Source organism: Mirounga angustirostris, unplaced genomic scaffold, assembly GCF_029215605.1.
Source record: "Mirounga angustirostris isolate CCGP_5_RB_7025 unplaced genomic scaffold, mMirAng1.0.hap1 SCAF_10, whole genome shotgun sequence".
Lineage (NCBI taxonomy): Eukaryota > Metazoa > Chordata > Mammalia > Carnivora > Phocidae > Mirounga > Mirounga angustirostris.
In genome coordinates, this window is record NW_026991718.1 from 31605126 (window position 1) to 31622407 (window position 17282).

General features: G+C 41.7%; 1 long non-coding RNA gene across 1 annotated transcript in view; it reads left to right on the forward strand.

The window, feature by feature from the left end:
- Positions 1–17282, forward strand: part of LOC123851008 (uncharacterized) — a 70746-nt gene that overhangs the window by 40530 nt on the left and 12934 nt on the right. Inside the window, exons 2-3 of the long non-coding RNA XR_010405536.1 lie at positions 12269–12416; positions 12808–13013. This is a non-coding gene — a long non-coding RNA (uncharacterized LOC123851008). The remainder of the gene's footprint in view (positions 1–12268; positions 12417–12807; positions 13014–17282) is intronic.

Here is a 17282-nt window from a genome sequence, read left to right on the forward strand (position 1 = left end):
TATAGTTTCCAGAATCTGTCCTTTTCTATCCTTTTGAGAATCAGAGCATTCGTCATCCCCCAGGCCCTCCCCAGTTGTCACTTGGATTACTGTACCAGTGTCTTACAACTGGTCCCCCTGACTCTTCTCTCACACCTACAATCTATCATCCACAGAACTTTCAGAAAGATTCAGCTGAAATTTGCATAGTATCTTGTCTCTGTCCTTGGCTTAAAGTGGTTCCTCATTACCGTTAATAAAAATCTAAACTGCTTTTGTTGACATTCGATACCTTTAGTGATCTGACCTTTGCCTAAATTGCCACTCTCATCTCCTGCCATATCTCTTTACTCTGAATTATGGCCATACCACGCTACTTGCTCTTACTGAAATAACCATGTTCTCGTATCACATCTCTGCTTTCTCATATGAGGTTCCTACTTGCTTCTTCCTCAACTAATTCCTATTTATCTTTTAGAATTGAGTTTGAACTTCACCTCCTTTAGGAAGTCTTCCTTGACATCCCTAGTCAGGATGAAGTGCTTTATCTGAGTTTGTAACTCATTGTACATGCCTCTGTTACAATACTTAGTGTCTGTTTTTCTGTCTTCCCTACAAAAACCTTAAGTCTTTTGAGGGCAGGGACTGCATCGTTTAGTGCTTAACTGTGCCCTACACATAACAGCTTCAGAAAGGGTTATGGAGTGGCTGCATTTGCATGTGCCACTTTCTGGATTTATTGTAGTTTTCCATGATTTCTCACAGATTACAAAGACCTCATGTTAATTTCTACATCACATATATTCTCCATCTCTACCTCCCCTTTTGGGGCATAGGGGAAATGATTTGCTAAAGCTTAGGTCTAGAGACCTATTTCTACCTCATTTATCAGTCTCACAGAAATCTCTAATGCAAATTTTTTATTACCTACGGTTTAAACTAAAGGCTCATATTTTGCTATGATTTAGGATACCAAATTATAGACGTTTAGACCTAGAAAGGATCTTAGAAGATCAAATCCAGTATTTCACTTTAAAGACAAGGACATGAAGCTTCAGGGAGAGGTAAAGTGACCACTCTAAAATCACCCTACTAGTTGTAGTTGATGGCAGAGTTAGCCCTAGGGGTTAGGTCTCCATCCTCCCAGCCGTGGGTCCTTTTCCCTACATATGGCCGCTCTTCAAATCTTTATCCTCTTTTGGTGTCAGAGACCCATTGTGAATTTGACCTTGGTTTATTCACCAAGCTGAGGTTTTAATTTTGCCTCTGCAACTGGTCATTTGGTTACTAGCAAATGAATTAATATTATGCTTTTTCATTTGGAGGCCTGCTAAACTCTGAACATCTTTCTTAAAAACCCTCAGGGGACTTAAGAAAAAAAGAAGCATAAATAAGTGTTGGATAGATTGTTAGTCTTTTGTTGGTCTCTCAGGAGCCCTTCATTCTATCACAGATTGGTTCACAGCAGAGTAGCTAATAAGCACTAGCACCTCCTTTATAATGCCAAGACATTCACGTTGTCTTTTTAAAGAATGCTCTAGAAGGGAAGTGGGAAAATTACACAAAAATATTATTTCCCATAGAAGCAAATAAGTTCCTTTACTAGAATTTAAAAATTATATGTGCAGTTTGCTCATTTTTTACTTTAAAATTTTTGACTATTTATTAGATTTGGTTAGTAACATTGTACACTACTATTATAAAGATTTAGCAATCCTTCATTTTTAACATAGAATATTTCCTTTCTTTTAAAGATTTATTTATTTATTTTAGAGAGAGAGAGAGAAAGCGTGTGTGTGTGTACACGCAGGGAAGGCGCAGAGGGAAGCAGACTCCAGGCTGGGCGTGAAGCCTGTTGTGAGGCTCAGTCCCACGACCCTGAGATCATGACCTGAGCTGAAACCAAGAGTGGACGCTTAACCAACTGCGCCACCCAGACACCCCAAGAATATTTTAAACATACAGAAAAGTACAGAGAATAATATAACAAAAAAGTCATATATCTACTACCCAGCTCAGTCATATAATAAAATGTTGCCTATTTGCTCTGGATCTCTCTTTTCCTCGTTCTCTCCCTCCCTTATTCTTGTTTTCCTCTCCTTCTCCCGACCAAATTAAAATCTTACACATATAGTTAAAGTCCCTGTAATCAACCTGCCCCATTCTTCTCCTGCTGTTGACAGAGTTTACACCTATCCCGAATTTTGAGGTTTTTTTTTTATAAAAGATTTTATTTATTTATTTGACAGAGAGAGACACAGCGAGAGAGGGAACACAAGCAGGGGGAGTGGGAGAGGGAGAGGGAGAAGCAGGCTTCCGGCCGAGCAGGGAGCCTGATTCGGGGCTTGATCCCAGGACCCTGGGATTATGACCTGAGCTGAAGGCAGACACTTAACGACTGAGCCACCCAGGAACCCCGAGTTTTTTTTTTTTAAGATTTATTTATTTATTTTAGATATATATAGAGAGACAGAGTGTGGGAGTGGGGGGAGAGGCAGAGGGAGAGGGAGAGGGAGAATCTCAAGCAGACTCTTCGCTGAGCACAGAGCTTGATGAGGGGCTTGATTCCCAGGAGCCTCAGATCATGACCTGAGCTGAAATCAAGAGCCAGATGCTTAACCGATGGAGCCACCCAGGTGTCCTTTGAAGTTTTTTTGTTTGTTTTGTTTTGTTTTTGAGTAGTCTCCATGCCCAACGAGGGGCTTGAACTCATGACCCTGAAATCATGAGTCACATGCTCTACTGACTGAGCCAGCCAGGTGCCCCTGACTTTTGAGTTTTAATTTTTGTGTTTTTTTATACTTATACTATAAATGTATCTGTAAACTATAATGGTTTTTGCCTGTTTTCCATCTTTATAAAATGATATATTCTACACTTCTCGAGTTTTCACTCAACATGTATTAATACACATCTTCCAGTTCATTTAAACTGTTATACGGTATTTCATTGTATAAAAGGGCCACAATTTACCCATTCTCTTACTGATGCATCTTTAGATGGTTTCCATATTTTTCTCTTATAAACAGTGTGGGAATAAACATGCTCTTACCTGTCTCCTGTACCTATGTGTGGTGTCACTAGGTTGTGTCCTAAGTATTGAGATGAATTTTCATTTGATAGGAAAACAGTCTGATTAGTTACTTAAAAGAAAAAAAACGGAGTTAAGTGCTGGGAGAAACAGAATGTCAGGAATAGGAAATAAAATAGTATGGAATGGTAGGTGACTGAGATAGACTCCTATGCTTTTTTTTTTTTTAAGTAATTCATCTTTTGACAAAAAAGTAGCTTGAACATATAAGTAAATGGAACAACCTCCAAAAGCCACAGATTTTCATCTACATTTAATACATTGTCTTTTTTTTTTTTTAAAGATTATTTATTTATTTATTTGAGAGACACAGAGAGAGAGAAAGCATGAGCAGGGGGAGAAGAGCAGAGGGAGAGGGAGAAGCAGACTTCCCACTGAGCAAGGACCTGACGTGGGGCTCCATCCCAGGACCCTGAGATCATGACCTGAGCCGAAGGCAGACGCTTAACCGACTGAACCACCCAGGCAGCCTACACGGTCTTTTTTTTTTTAAAGTAATTTCTACACCCAATGTGGGGCTCGAACTCACAACCTGGAGATCAAGAGTTGCATGCTCCCCTGATTGAGCCAGCCAGGTAAAACACTACCTTTTCTGTCATTGCTTCCATGAAGTTTCTTAGAATTTTCCTTTTTTTTCTGTGAAAATTGACTACTTCCTCCTTTGGGCCTCTATTCTATCTACCTCTATTATGTGATGTATTGTGTGTTATATTAGCTATGGTTTGTTTACATGTCTCTCTTTTTTTTTTTCAAGATTTTATTTTTTTATTTATTTGACAGAGAGAGGCACAGCGAGAGAGGGAACACAAGCAGCGGGAGTGGGAGAGGGAGAAGCAGGCTCCCACTGAGCAGGGAGCCTGATGCGGGGCTCGATCCTAGGACCCTGGGATCATGACCTGAGCCGAAGGCAGAAGCCTAACGACTGAGCCACCCAGGCGCCCCTACATGTCTCTCTTAATAGGCTGAGTATTGTTTGAGGGTGGAGTTCATGTCTTCTTCGTGTCCCCAAGGTGTGGTGCACAGAAGGTAGTGAACACAGTCCAAGGAATGAATGAAAAGTCCAAATCATGGAAGATCTTTTAGACTTAGCATTGGTTTCTATTGATAGGATACTTCAGTGAAAACTTGCAGTAGGGAAAGGTTTTATCTTTTTGGCTTCAGTTGGAGCTTCAGTCAGAAGTTTCATATAAACCTTAATAAAAATGACTAATAAAGCAGAGAAATCCCTTAAAATTTGACTGTAGTCGCTTGCAGTGTATGATTTGTAGGCGTCAGTATACAGTTAATTTTAGGAAAACTTTAGTTTTACAAATTACCAAGAAATCACCTGCAAAATGCTTTCTATTCTCATTTAGGGATTTAATTCTTTATCAACAGTTAAGATTTTCAGGGGCGCCTGGGTGGCTTAGTTGTTAAGCGTCTGCCTTAAGCTCAGGTCATGATCCCAGTTTCCTGGGATGGAGCCCCGCATCAGGCTCCCTGCTTGGTGGGAAGCCTGCTTCTCCCTCTCCCGCTCCCCCTGCTTGTGCTCCCTCTCTCTCTGTGTCTGTCTCTCTGTCAAATAAATAAATAAAAAATCTTAAAAAAAAAAAAAAGATTTTCAAAACCCTTTATTCCTATAATCTGGGATACTGGGGTTTTGTCTTATTAGGATTGCTAATGATTAAAAGAAATATTTCTTCTAAAGTGTTTAGCCCACTGTTTGGCAAACAGTAACAATAAATATTAGCTTCACTATTATTGGCTGATTCCATATTTAGATTCCTCTCATTTATACCATGTGCTTCTTGGTATGTATTTGTTTGTCTATCCATACATTTGGAATAGTGCATTGATTAGTAAAGCTGCCAGCTCAGAAAAAAGAAGGCATCTCAAAATTCAGACCTTAAAATTAAGCACATAATGGGAAATTCTTGAATATTTTGTCAGTCAGGTATGAAAAACATAAGGGGATAATCTATTATAAATATATTTTTCAAAATGTAGAAAAGTCATTGGAATATTATAAAAAGGCTTACTCCTATCATAGGAATTGTTTATCATGAATAATAGATCACATGCATGATAGAAGGCGGTATCTAGTTTCATTTCCCCAAAAACATCTTTTCAATGGTAAATTTGAGGCAGCTGTGGTTTGCCAAAGTATAAACCAGTGGGGTCCACCATAACTGGTATGTGTTTACATTTTGACTCATGGAGCCTTGTCAGGCTTTAATCACAGAGAACAAGCAATCTTACTCAGACTTCATTGTTTAATCTTCCATTCACTTGTTTTCCAAGTTTGTTTCAGTCTGTGGCAAGGTTCCTCTTTGATTACAACATGTAGTCCTGATTTCTGCAATTTATCTTCATTTGCCATTTTGAGGTGGCTATGAAAATCCTATGATAAGCTCCTTATTTTCCCAATCTATGCATGTAAGCCTCATTGAGTTGGATTTATCTTAAATACATTTTGAAATCACATCAGCACTTTCAGATCAGCAAATTACTTCTTAATCAATTACTGTCTTACTATTAGATGCTATTTTAAATACATGAAAGAGAGCAGTTTCCAAATGTGAGTAACTATTTCCAGGGAAGAGTAAACCGGAGCCTTTAATTAAATTGAAAGTCCCAAATTTTTATTATGCTGCCACGGGATATTTGAATGACTAGCTGTAAATGAGTTCTATTTGTACAAAAGGAATTTTCTCAATCCAACCATCCCTATTTCAAAACATAGTTCTGGGGCGTCTGGCTGGCTCAGTCGGTAGAGCATGATGCATGCGACTCTTGATCTTGGGGTAGTGAGTTCAAGCCCCACGCTGGGGGTAGAGTTTACTTAAAAAATATTAAAAAAATATATATTAAAAATATATAGCTCTAGGTCCAGGGCAAAACTGGAAATGGAATGGCCATGTCTCCATTGCTAAAAAAAAAAAAAAAAAATTAGAAGCTTACAGAAATAAACTGAACCAATAGACAGAGGAAGACAACCTCTGAGCCCCCACCCTACTTTTTTCCTGAGCTGACCAGACAATTCACTCAACTAACTTTGTCTAGTCATTAGAAAGTCAATCCTTCACTCTAGAATTTCTTCCACTCAAGTAAACAATTTGATGCATATAATTTGGATTAAAAAAAATCCCTCTAATAAAGATCTAGATATATATCTTGAATAAGCTCCTTCTTTTGGGTCACAGAAAGTTTTTCAAAGAAAAACCAAACAGAGATAATAACAACATTAATTACCATTTATTGAGCTTCTCCTATGTGACAAAAATTTTGCATACTTTAGACCTTACAGCAAATTTGTTGGATGAATTTTAGATAGGAGGAAATTTCTGCTCAGACTGGTTAAGTAACTTGCCCAAGTTTGCACAGTTGGTAAGTATGAAGGCTGATATTAAAATCCCAGCCCATCTGGTAGCGGTACCTAAGAACATTTGTTCTTTCCTCTTCAAAACAGTTGATGCAAAGTGAAATTACTTTATGGTCACTTTGATAGCTGATTTTTCAGAAAAGCTATAAGACATGGATTCAATGGTGATAAAAATATGTCCAGTTAGACTACAATTGCATTGTCCTTAATAGTTTCTTTATTTGTCATCTGTTTTTCTCTTTTCCCACTTGAGATATTTGCAGAATGATCCTGTGAACTAACCTACCAACTTTACCTCTGTCCTCATTCCCCTTCTGCTCCCACACACCATTAACAGAAAGAAATTTCCTTTCAAATGATATAACCAAATTTATAACTCACATAGATGATTATCACACGGAACCATTTATTAACCTAACCGATGGCCACATTTTTGCCAAGATTCACCGCTTCTGAAGTTACTTGCCAAGAAAACAGATTTCTCAATAGTTTGGTGAAATTAGGTGCCAAATTACCCAGAGGATGAATAACAATTACTGCTGGTCTTGTTGGCCAATCTGCTCAGCTGTTCACGAAATTTCCAGTGTCTTGAAAGAATTCAGCCAGAAGGGCCCCCAAAATCTGCACTGTGACTTTACCTACTGATATGTCAGAGGACAAAGGCTGTGAACAGATCCAGGAGAGGTTCAGGTGGCCACCCAAGCAGGAGTTCACAAAGTCTCAGACGCACAGTAGCTACACCAGCTACCATGGACTGACCAGTTTCCAAGAGCCAGACACTGTGCTGGGAGCTGTATGTACATTATTTCATTACTCTTCTTAGGCCGGGTTGTGTAATAGTTCACCCCACTGACACAGAGCCAGACTAATATGGCTGTGGGTCCTTGGGCAAGCAATGGAAATTGTGTTTCAGTTTCTATGTCTTGTAAAATACCTCACACAGTTGAAGGGAGAAATGAATTCACTTCCACACAGTCTTTAGAACAGTCCACGGTATGGAGACAGCACTCAGTATCCTCAATGTATGTTGGCCCCGTTCTGCCTGTCAGGACAAGATCCATAGAGCGTGCAGAAGAACCTATCATGTCAGCCTCAAGGCCTCTGGTTGCCATGTGATGAATGGCCTCCATATGACTTGTGGGGACGGTGGGATAAGCATTCCGGGGCTTCCTCCTTCCAGATGGGAATGGGAACCCTGCAAACCTCCTCAGTGAAGACTTAACCACAGCCTGGTGACTCCACCAGTGGTGACGGGAGTGTGCACATGGAGGGCAGGAGGCGGGAGCCTTCGCACACCTCCAACCTTTCCTGTCTCCCGGCACAGTCATATCCCCTGGCACAGATCAGCCAGAGAAATCCATATCCACTCACTCACAACCTCAAAGAGAATCACACAGCAGACTTTTCTGCCTGTTGGATGATAATTAGAATTGAGCTTTGAGTGTAAATCTTTTCAAAAATCTTGCGTCTTAGGTATAATCATCCCATTTAAGAAATGAAGAAATTAAGGCCTAGAGGAATTAGGTGAATTGCCCGAGGTTATTACATTATAAATGGACAACCCGGATTCCAACATCGGTTTATACCTTATTCCCAAACCCATGCCATGTTCCTCTCACTATTCAGGTATTAGTGCTCCTTTGGCTCGAGGATATCACAAACTCATTGTTTCTCCTAATCTTTTTGTTGCTATTGCTTGACCCTCTCATTTTTTGTCACTGATTTTATCCAAGAGCAAGAATATGCTATGGAATTCTTGAGGTAGCTGTTGAAATTAAACGTTCTAATTTAAGAGATTGCATTACAGATTATCTGTGGATTGTTATTTCTCCATACTCTCTTTCTTCCTCCTACTACCTCATATATTTGACGTCTGATCATTAGACTCTTTTTAGAGGTTCTTGAACATGCTCCTTTGTGGGAAAGTGTTAGTTAAAATTGTTACAGGCAGACATTTGTGTTCTCACAGCCTTTCAATAGAGGGGAGAAAATAACTTTTGAGTTCATGAAAATATACACTGCAAAGATTTTCTTAAAATTCTCCACAAGGTGTAGATAATTGGTCAATTGTACATAGTCAAATAATTAGTCAATACAGTAGGGAAATCAGGAATGGTTATTGGTTTTGTATTTCGAGCTCACAGCAAATTATTCGTTCTGAGAGTTCGAAGTCTCTGGGGCAGTCAGAGGACTTGAACAGCCTCCCCTGTCACTCTTCAGTGCCATGGAAGGGACCGAAGCATCATACACGTAGACCTTCACCCTGCTAGCTCTGACTCTCCCCTTCCTATAGGTAGTGAATATGCTGCCTGCAGTAGGTGTTTGTCCAACCTTTTCATACCATCTCAGCACTGTGATGATCAACAAATGTGTCCTGAAAATCTTTTATATGCACACCTTGCAGTCGGACCTCAGACCTTCTTCGGTGCAGAGCCTGGCCCTTGTACACACGGGACCATAAAGGGCATGCACCACATCCGTAAGTGGTAACCTCATCCCTTAATGTTGAAATGGTTTTACTTTCCTCGACTAGCTAGGATAGCAAATACCTATCTGGCTTTTATTTCCTTACGGCATATATATGTATTTGCCATATCTAGCACATTTTGAAATTTGAAAGCACTGATTTCCATAACCAGTCTAATTCAGGAAGAAATCTTACAACCACCCATCTCTGCCAACACTCTTTCCAGTGGCCACCCCCACCTCCAATTTCACGTAAATAGCAAATACTTTGTAATATTTTATCTACAGGAGACACTGTTGACTTGCAGGAGTAGTAACCATATTTGCTTATTTTTTTCATGCAAGAAGCTTAAAAATGCTTCTATGCTCTACAAACAAGACGAAAAAAAATCTGGAAGGACTTACCTCTGTCATAACATCATCCATAACAAGTGATTTTAAGATGAAGACTTCTTCGTGAGAAATAAAACCTGCTGGATTTAGCATTCAGCTCTCACTTTTATTAAACAGAGCTGTCATTTTAGACCCAAGCCTTCCCTAGAGATGGTGATCCCACCAGGGGAAGCAATATGTGAAGTTATCGCAAGAAAGTTTTTGTGTGAAATTGTGACTCTTGCCAGAGATGTCATATGTTTTAGTTAACTTCCTTCCCAAGAGCTAGGAAACTTTCCCAAGCCCCGGCTACATACAACTGGAATGCTCTGCAGAAGTCAGTAGCATGGGGCTGCCGAGAAAGAATGAATTTTATACACTCCATTTGTTTCTGGAGATAAAGACTCTGTTCTATTTTCCTCAAGGTGAAAGTCCAATTCACTTTGAAAACTGTAAAGCCTTATTCCATTGGAAGGAAATGATTATGATTTCTGTCACTGTTATTACTATTTATACCATCATAAATTTACCTACGGAAGGTGATAGCCTCTACTGGATTCCTTCCAGAGCTCCTTAAGGAGTAAAACCATACCACTGACAACCTACAAGACATTCTGTTCCATCTTTTCCTTGTCAGCCCCTTGGTGTAGCCAGCTACACCACTACACTGCTGATTAGCAACTCTGCAGACACAGTGCGAGAGTAATTAATGTTCCCCATGTTGACTCTCAGGAACTACAATGCCATGAAGTACTCTCCAGGATTATCAAGGTGAAATTAAATTACGCTCAATACAGTTTGAGAGCAATTTTACTCGTGGCTTAGAGCACCTCCACAGGGATGTTCTGAAGTTGGTTCCTACCAGCTTGTGAGAGGCAACTGTTAAACACGAAGGAATTGTGCAAGCCAGATGGTAAACCTTTGCAGCCAGGCCACGGCGAGAATATGTCTATCACAGGAATTAGCTTCCGTGCTTCTCCTTCCACTTCCTCAGGGCAGTAGCAATATGGATCATGGAGAGTACCTTTTTCTCCTGTGGGAAAGGTTCTCTGACCTCGCCAGCTCCCTGCCCGCTCCCTCCTGCCGAGCCGTGAGCTCCACCTCAGTGAGAGTAAGCGACACTCAAAACAACCTTTGCTTTGTTTACATGCTTATCTCTGTACCTCAAGACCTTCAGTGGCTTGAGAGCAAAGAGGATATCTTATTTTTAAATCTTTGCTAACTAGCATAGTTCCTGGAACCTGAAAGGGGCACTAAACATTCTCAACGAGTGGGGTTTGAATAAAGTTTCAACTTTTTGAAATGGAAACAAAAAAGAGTAGATTGAATATTTATTCTAATCTAATCTTCTTTGATGGGAAAAGAGATCGATGCCTTTGCTCTATTTTTTACATTCCTTCCTAAACCTTGTTTACTTTGGCTGTTGTTTGGCTCTTGGGACAGACAGAGGCGACCTTCAAATTTGAGACTTTAGACCCCCTCTGAATGACTAATTACTCACGTACTGGATTTTGGCTCTATTTCATCATTTGGTGACTCAGACTAGGGGGAATTTGGAGTTAATATAATGGGGAGTGACTACTACTATTAGCAGTATAGCTAATATTTGAGGGCACTGAGCTAAGTCCTCTGTGTGTAGTCTTACTCGATCCTTTCCACACCCCTATGGAGTAGGTATTGTTTCACTTATTTTACAGCTAAGGAAACCGAGGCATAAGGAGTGACTAGAACAGGGTCTCCGTAGGGCTAAGGTTGAACCTGGGTCTACAAGACTTTAAAGTCTGGCTTTTGAATACCATGCTACACTGCTTAGAGACTCAGCTCTTAAGCTGCATTAGAGAGACGGTTCTGAGACACAAGGTGATTCAGCCTTTCAGGACATGCTGAGTGGGCACTGCCTTAGCTTTGGCTTCCAGAGCAAAACATCATCATGGGGTGGCTTAGACAACGGACATTTATTTCTCAGTTCTGGAGGCTGGCAAGTCCAAGGTCAAGGTGCCTGCAGATTCACTTCCTGGTGAGGTCCACTTCCTGGCCTCTCTGTGTGCTCACATGGTCCTTCCCGGGTGAATACAGGGGAGAGAGAGTTCTCACTCTGCCTTCCTCTTCTTATAAGGGCACTAATTATATCATAAGAGCACCACCCTCTTGTCGTCATCCAAACCTAATTATCTCCCAAAGGCCCCACCTCCAAATACCATCACACTGGGGGTGAGGGTTTCAGTAGATGAATTCTCTGGAATGTGCTACACGGAACTCTAAAAAAGAAGACAGAACGGCAAGGTCTGGACTAGGGTAAGGCAAGCAAAGGACCTAGGGCTTCGCATGCAAGGAGGTACCTACCCTCAGGTGCCCCCCCTGCCCTCGAACAACCCTGCAACTCCATGAACCCATGTGCCTTGCTTGCTTCATCCCAGCCCTGCAGCACCGACCGTCCTGTGCTCTTGGGGAACTCAGTGTCTCAGAAGGGCCTGGTATCAGTATAGGTCAGAACAGGAGGGAGAAACCCTGCCATCATTTGAACAGGAAAAGTTTAATATAAAAAATTATTAAATAGCAGTTTATGGTTTAGAAACCCTTGAGGACACAGAGGAAGAGACTAGGACAGGAGAAGCCAAAGAAGTTTTGACCTTCAGGATAAGAGTGAGGACTTTTGTTTTTCCCTTCAGGCTATGCCTGAGTGAGCAAGACTTGCCCTATTTCTTAGGCAACAGGACTCTGCAGCATTTCCTTTCAGATCACCCCAGGCATTTAGGCTATTTACAAAATCTAAATAAAATCTCAGTCAAACTCACATTCCGAGGGTGAAATGTTTTAATGTCTTTTCCCAGAATGGCCCTTAAGTCTGGGAGGGAGTGCAAACAGGCTGGGTGATGGTCAATATATTTGGATATTTATGGGAACCCAGAGGTTTTGGCAAAAGTGCATATACAAAAAAAAAAAAAAAGTGCATATATATATATATTTTTTTTTTAAGATTTTACTCATTTATTTGACAGAGAGAGAGAGAGATCGAGCACAAGCAGGGGGATCAGCAGGCAGAGGGAGATGGAGAAGCAGATTCCCACCCCCCTGACCCCCACTGAGCAGGACGCTGGGATCACGACCTGAGCTGAAGGCAGACGCCTAGCTGACTGAGCCACCCAGGTAACCCAAAAGTACATATACATCTTTTTTTTTTTTTTAAGATTTTATTTATTTATTTGAGACAGAGAGAATGAGAGAGAGAGAGCATGAGAGGGGGGAGCGTCAGAGGGAGAAGCAGGCTCCCTGCCGAGCAGGGAGCCCGATGGGGACTCGATCCAGGGACTCCAGGATCATGACCTGAGCCGAAGGCAGTCACTTAACCAACTGAGCCACCCAGGCGCCCAGTACATATACATCTTAAAGAAGATTTAAATACAATATATATATATAATTTGATATCACACAGACCGCACAGTAGAACTCGAGAGCAGGTCAAACGCAACAGCTGTTTGTGATCTCTCCTAAACTATAATAACAAAAGTGCTTTAAAAAATTCCTTTCCTTTCTCCAGCTTTCAAAGTACTTAACATTTGCATAATGATTAATCTCGGCTCCAGAGGAAATTCCCAAAGGGAGTGGAAAATCGAGAGGAGGGAGCACCTCAAGTCTTCAGCTTTGGAGCCTGCTCTCGGGGGAATTCTACTAACGTGGCCATCCTATTGACCATGACACTGGGACCTGGATAGCTGAGGGAACACAACCCCAGACATTGGGACAGTAAGTACGAACTTGGCCAAAAGTACAGCCCCAATTAAGGCGTGATAACACATCTCCTATTTCCAGAAGTTAGACCTGGAATATTTCAAGAAGGTTTTATTCTGTGCTTTGAAAGGGCCGAATCCTTATTCTCAGAACCCTGGCATACGCCCACATCAGCCCAATCAAGGAAAGCTCCGAGCATTTTCCTTTCCACAGAAGGTCTTCAGACCGGCTGTGTATTTGCTGTGATGTCAGGGGCCCCCGGAAGCTTTTGGCTGGGCAAGGGCAGCAGGTTTGAAGTGCATTTCTCGGCCTCAGTATTTAACCTGTAAAATGAGGGCATCCAGCTAGCTGAATGGCTCCCAACCTGGCTGCATTTTAGAACTTGCAGAATCTGGGGAACTTTCAGATAAGACTCAACCCCTGCAGCCCGCTTCAGGCTGATTAAATCAGGATGTTTGGCAGGTGGGACCAGAAGGTTAGTATTTTAAGAAACCCTCTCGGGGCGCCTGGGTGGCTCAGTTGGTTAAGCATCTGCCTTCTGCTCAGGTCATGATCCCAGGGTTCTGGAATCGAGTCCCACATCGGGCTCCCTGCCCCTCAGGGAGTCTGCTTCTCCCTCCCCCGCTGCCTGCCACTCCCCCTGCTTGTGCTCTCTCTCTGTCAAATAAATAAATAAAATCTTTAAAAAAAAAAAAACCTTCTCAGTGAGGCCAATATGCAGTCAGGTTTGAGAGGCGCCTGCAGTTCTAACATACAATACTATTGATACCTCCACGATGCTCATCCTGTGGGTGAACCTCTGTGCGTGAAAGCATTGTTTCTGTTACAACAAACTCTCACGGACTGTTAGCTGTTTGTGAACATGTGTATGCATTTGGATGGAGTCTATATGGAACACACAAAAAAGAAAACAGCTGTCTTAGGCACAAGGATAAAGGGAATTTTTCTTTAAAATTTAAAAAATACTGTACTGTCGGGGCGCCTGGGTGGCTCAGTTGGTTGAGTGACTGCCTTCAGCTCAGGTCATGATCCTGGAGTCCTGGGATCAAGTCCCATGTTGGGCTTCCCGCTTGGCGGGGAGTCTGCTTCTCCCTCTGACCCTCCCCCCTCTCATGCTCTCTCTATCTCATTCTCTCTCTCAAATAAATAAATAAAATCTTAAAAAAAAAATACTGTACTGTCTTCACAACAACAACAACAAAAAACAACCCTAATTACCAAATACTCCCCACTCACTCTTGCAATTTTGGGTCTGGGCTGCTTCCAGAAGGTTGTTGAAGCCTGACCTCTGATCATAATAAAAGCAACAGTGTTCTTTGGTCAGAGCTGTGTTTCTCAAAGAACTTTCTGTCTCTCTGCCCTGAAATATTATTTCACGAAAGAAGTTGAAACTTCTATGTGGGTATGGACCTTCTCATTGTCGTGGGCCTAATGTAAGCGGTCATTCAAAGTGTATTCAATTATGACTGAACATAGCTCGTGGCTCTGTCCTGAAATCCACTACTAAATGCATAGTTCATGAATCATATTCATCAACCCTGGCCATCATAAATATTCATCTAATGTCTCTCTTCATTAGGTGGTTAGTAACATGTCAAAGATATTTGTAGAGAAAACGAAAGTGATACATTCTATCTATATTTACTCTTATTTGAAAGGCTAATTTATTTTTAGAGTACTCTTTGATAAAAGGCTTTTAATAAAGGGATGTTTCCTTTAGAAATTGTCTTCTGTTTTCAAGCTAATAATCTTACACAAAGTTTATTAATGTTTTGCTTGTTGAATGACATCAGTCAGGTGATGGGCTATGTAAATAGTCCAATTCAGAGAAGGACGACATAAAGCACTACTCTTTTTTTTTTTTTTAAGATTTTATTTATTTATTTGAGAGAGAGAGTGAGAGAGAGAAAGAGCACAAGAGGGGGGAGCGGGAGAGGGAGAAGCAGACTCCCTGCCGAGCAGGGAGCCCGATGCGGGACTCGATGCGGGACTCCAGGATCATGACCCGAGCCGAAGGCAGTCGCTTAACCAACTGAGCCACCCAGGCGCCCATAAAGCACTACTCTTAAAAGCTTACATTGATGCCTTCTCTACTAACGGTACTCTGGAGTTGCTTTTCCAATGAAAAGAGGCAGCAGTGGTTCATTTCCACACTTACCTGGTCTCCCTGGTAATTGATAACCCGTCACACGATTGCTGCATGGATGGGATACAGTCTGAATAGAACAGAGCAGGGACTGGCAAACTTTTTCTTTAAAGGCCCAAATACTAAATATTTTTGGCTTTACTCTCCAACTCGGGCTGTAGCACCAAAGCAGCCGGAGAGAATATGTCAATGAGTGTATGTGGTGGCATGCCAAAAAAAAAAAAAAAAAACCCTTTATTTAAAAACAAAACAAAACAGGTGGCGGGCTGGATTTGGCTTTCAGGCGATAGTTTGCCCACTGGTGGAATAGAGCAAACCCAACAGGGTGTCAAACCGGCTCTCAGGTGGCCAGGATTGGGAATTTTAACTCAACCCAAAGAAGCCAGGCTGTGTTGGGGTTCCATTTGAACAAGTAGGTCCACCATGATAGGAAAAGTCATGAGAATACATTAACAATTAAAGAGTGGTGGGTGCCTGGGTGGCTTAGTTGGTTAAGCGACTGCCTTCAGCTCAGGTCATGATCTCAGGGTCCTGGGATCGAGTCCTGCATCGGGCTCCCGGCTCTGCGGGGAGCCTGCTTCTCCCTCTCCCACTCCCCCTGCTGTGTTCCCTCCCTCGCTGTGTCTCTTTCTGTCAAATAAATAAATAAAATCTTTAAAAAAAAAAAAAACAATTAAAGAGTGGTAACAGCAATGGCTAGTGTTTGCAGAGGACGTGCTTTGTAACTTGTGCCGAACACTTTCCATGTAATCTTTATAATAACCTGGAGGTAGCTATTATTGTATTCCCATTTTATAGATGAGGAAACTGAGGCACAGAGGGGTTAATTAAGTTTCCCACTGACATAAAGCTAGTAAGTGGCATGGCTGAGATGTGAACCCAGACAATCTGACTTCAGAGATTGCTCTTCTTTTTTTTTAGAGAGAGAGAGAGAGAATGTGTGCAGGTGCGTAAGCATGGGGGTGGGGTGGGGTGGGGTGGGGCCTGGGGTTGGGGGGGAGGGACAGAGGGAGAGGAGAGAGAGAATCTTAAGCAGGCTCCATGTAGGGCTCCATCTCACGATCCTGAGATCATGACCTGAGCCGAAATCAAGAGTCCCACACTTACCCGACTGAGCCACCCAGGGGCCCCTAGAGACTATTCTTCTAACCACGATGCATTATTACCTCCTGCCAAGGGACACAGAAGTCCAAAGTCATCACAGCTGGGAGGGAAGAGTTTCTATATCAGTACTCTAGTCTTGGTTCAAGTTCTAGGGGGTCACCATGTTGAGGATAGACCAAGAATAGTGTCATGGGGTGTGCACTGTGGGGAGACTATTCTCCATGGGGCTCTCATGTTTCTGCATGTCTTTAAGCAAAAACATTGGCAGCCTTTTGTTGGGGGCTATGTTTTCATATTGAACAGCCTTGGCAGATAGAGATGGCGTTTCCCTCTGGAGCAGAGGGAAGGTTAGTTTGCTGTACTATTATCCTAAAGATCATGCCTCCCTCTGGGGCAAAGTTGGGCAAGTTTGCTTGCAGCCCATTATAAAAGACTGGGGTTCTTCTGTGCTCTTATAAGAGAGGGTTCAAAATGCCGCTGAAATGTTTGCTTTAAAATGATTAGTTTTATGTTATGTGAATTTCACCTCAATTGAAAAAATCAAGTCAAAAATGAAAAGAAACAAAACTTAATGAAAAGACAGCCATATAAGAAGCAGACTCTCACTGGACACTGAATATGCTCATGCCTTGATCTTGGACATCCCAGCCTCTAAAACTGTGAGACATAGATTTCCATTGTTTACAAGTCACCAAGTCTATGGGATTTAGGTTATGGTAGTCTAAACAGACTAAGGCCAGAAGACCTGTGTTGAAGGCAGAGCGAGGCAAGCCTCTGTGAGAACCTATAGCTCTTGATTATATAACTAGCAGAGTGGTATGGTCCTCTGAGAAGTTCTAAAACTGACTAGAAAGTGTTAAAGATGTACAGCTGATTCATTGGAATGATTTTTCAATGAACTGTAGCTGTAACATAAGTATTGCATCTGGCATTTTAATATAGTGGTTCCTGAACCCAGCGGCTCATCAGAATCACATGGTAATTTAAAATAACAATAATAAAACAACAGATTCCTAAGCTCCACCTTATATCTA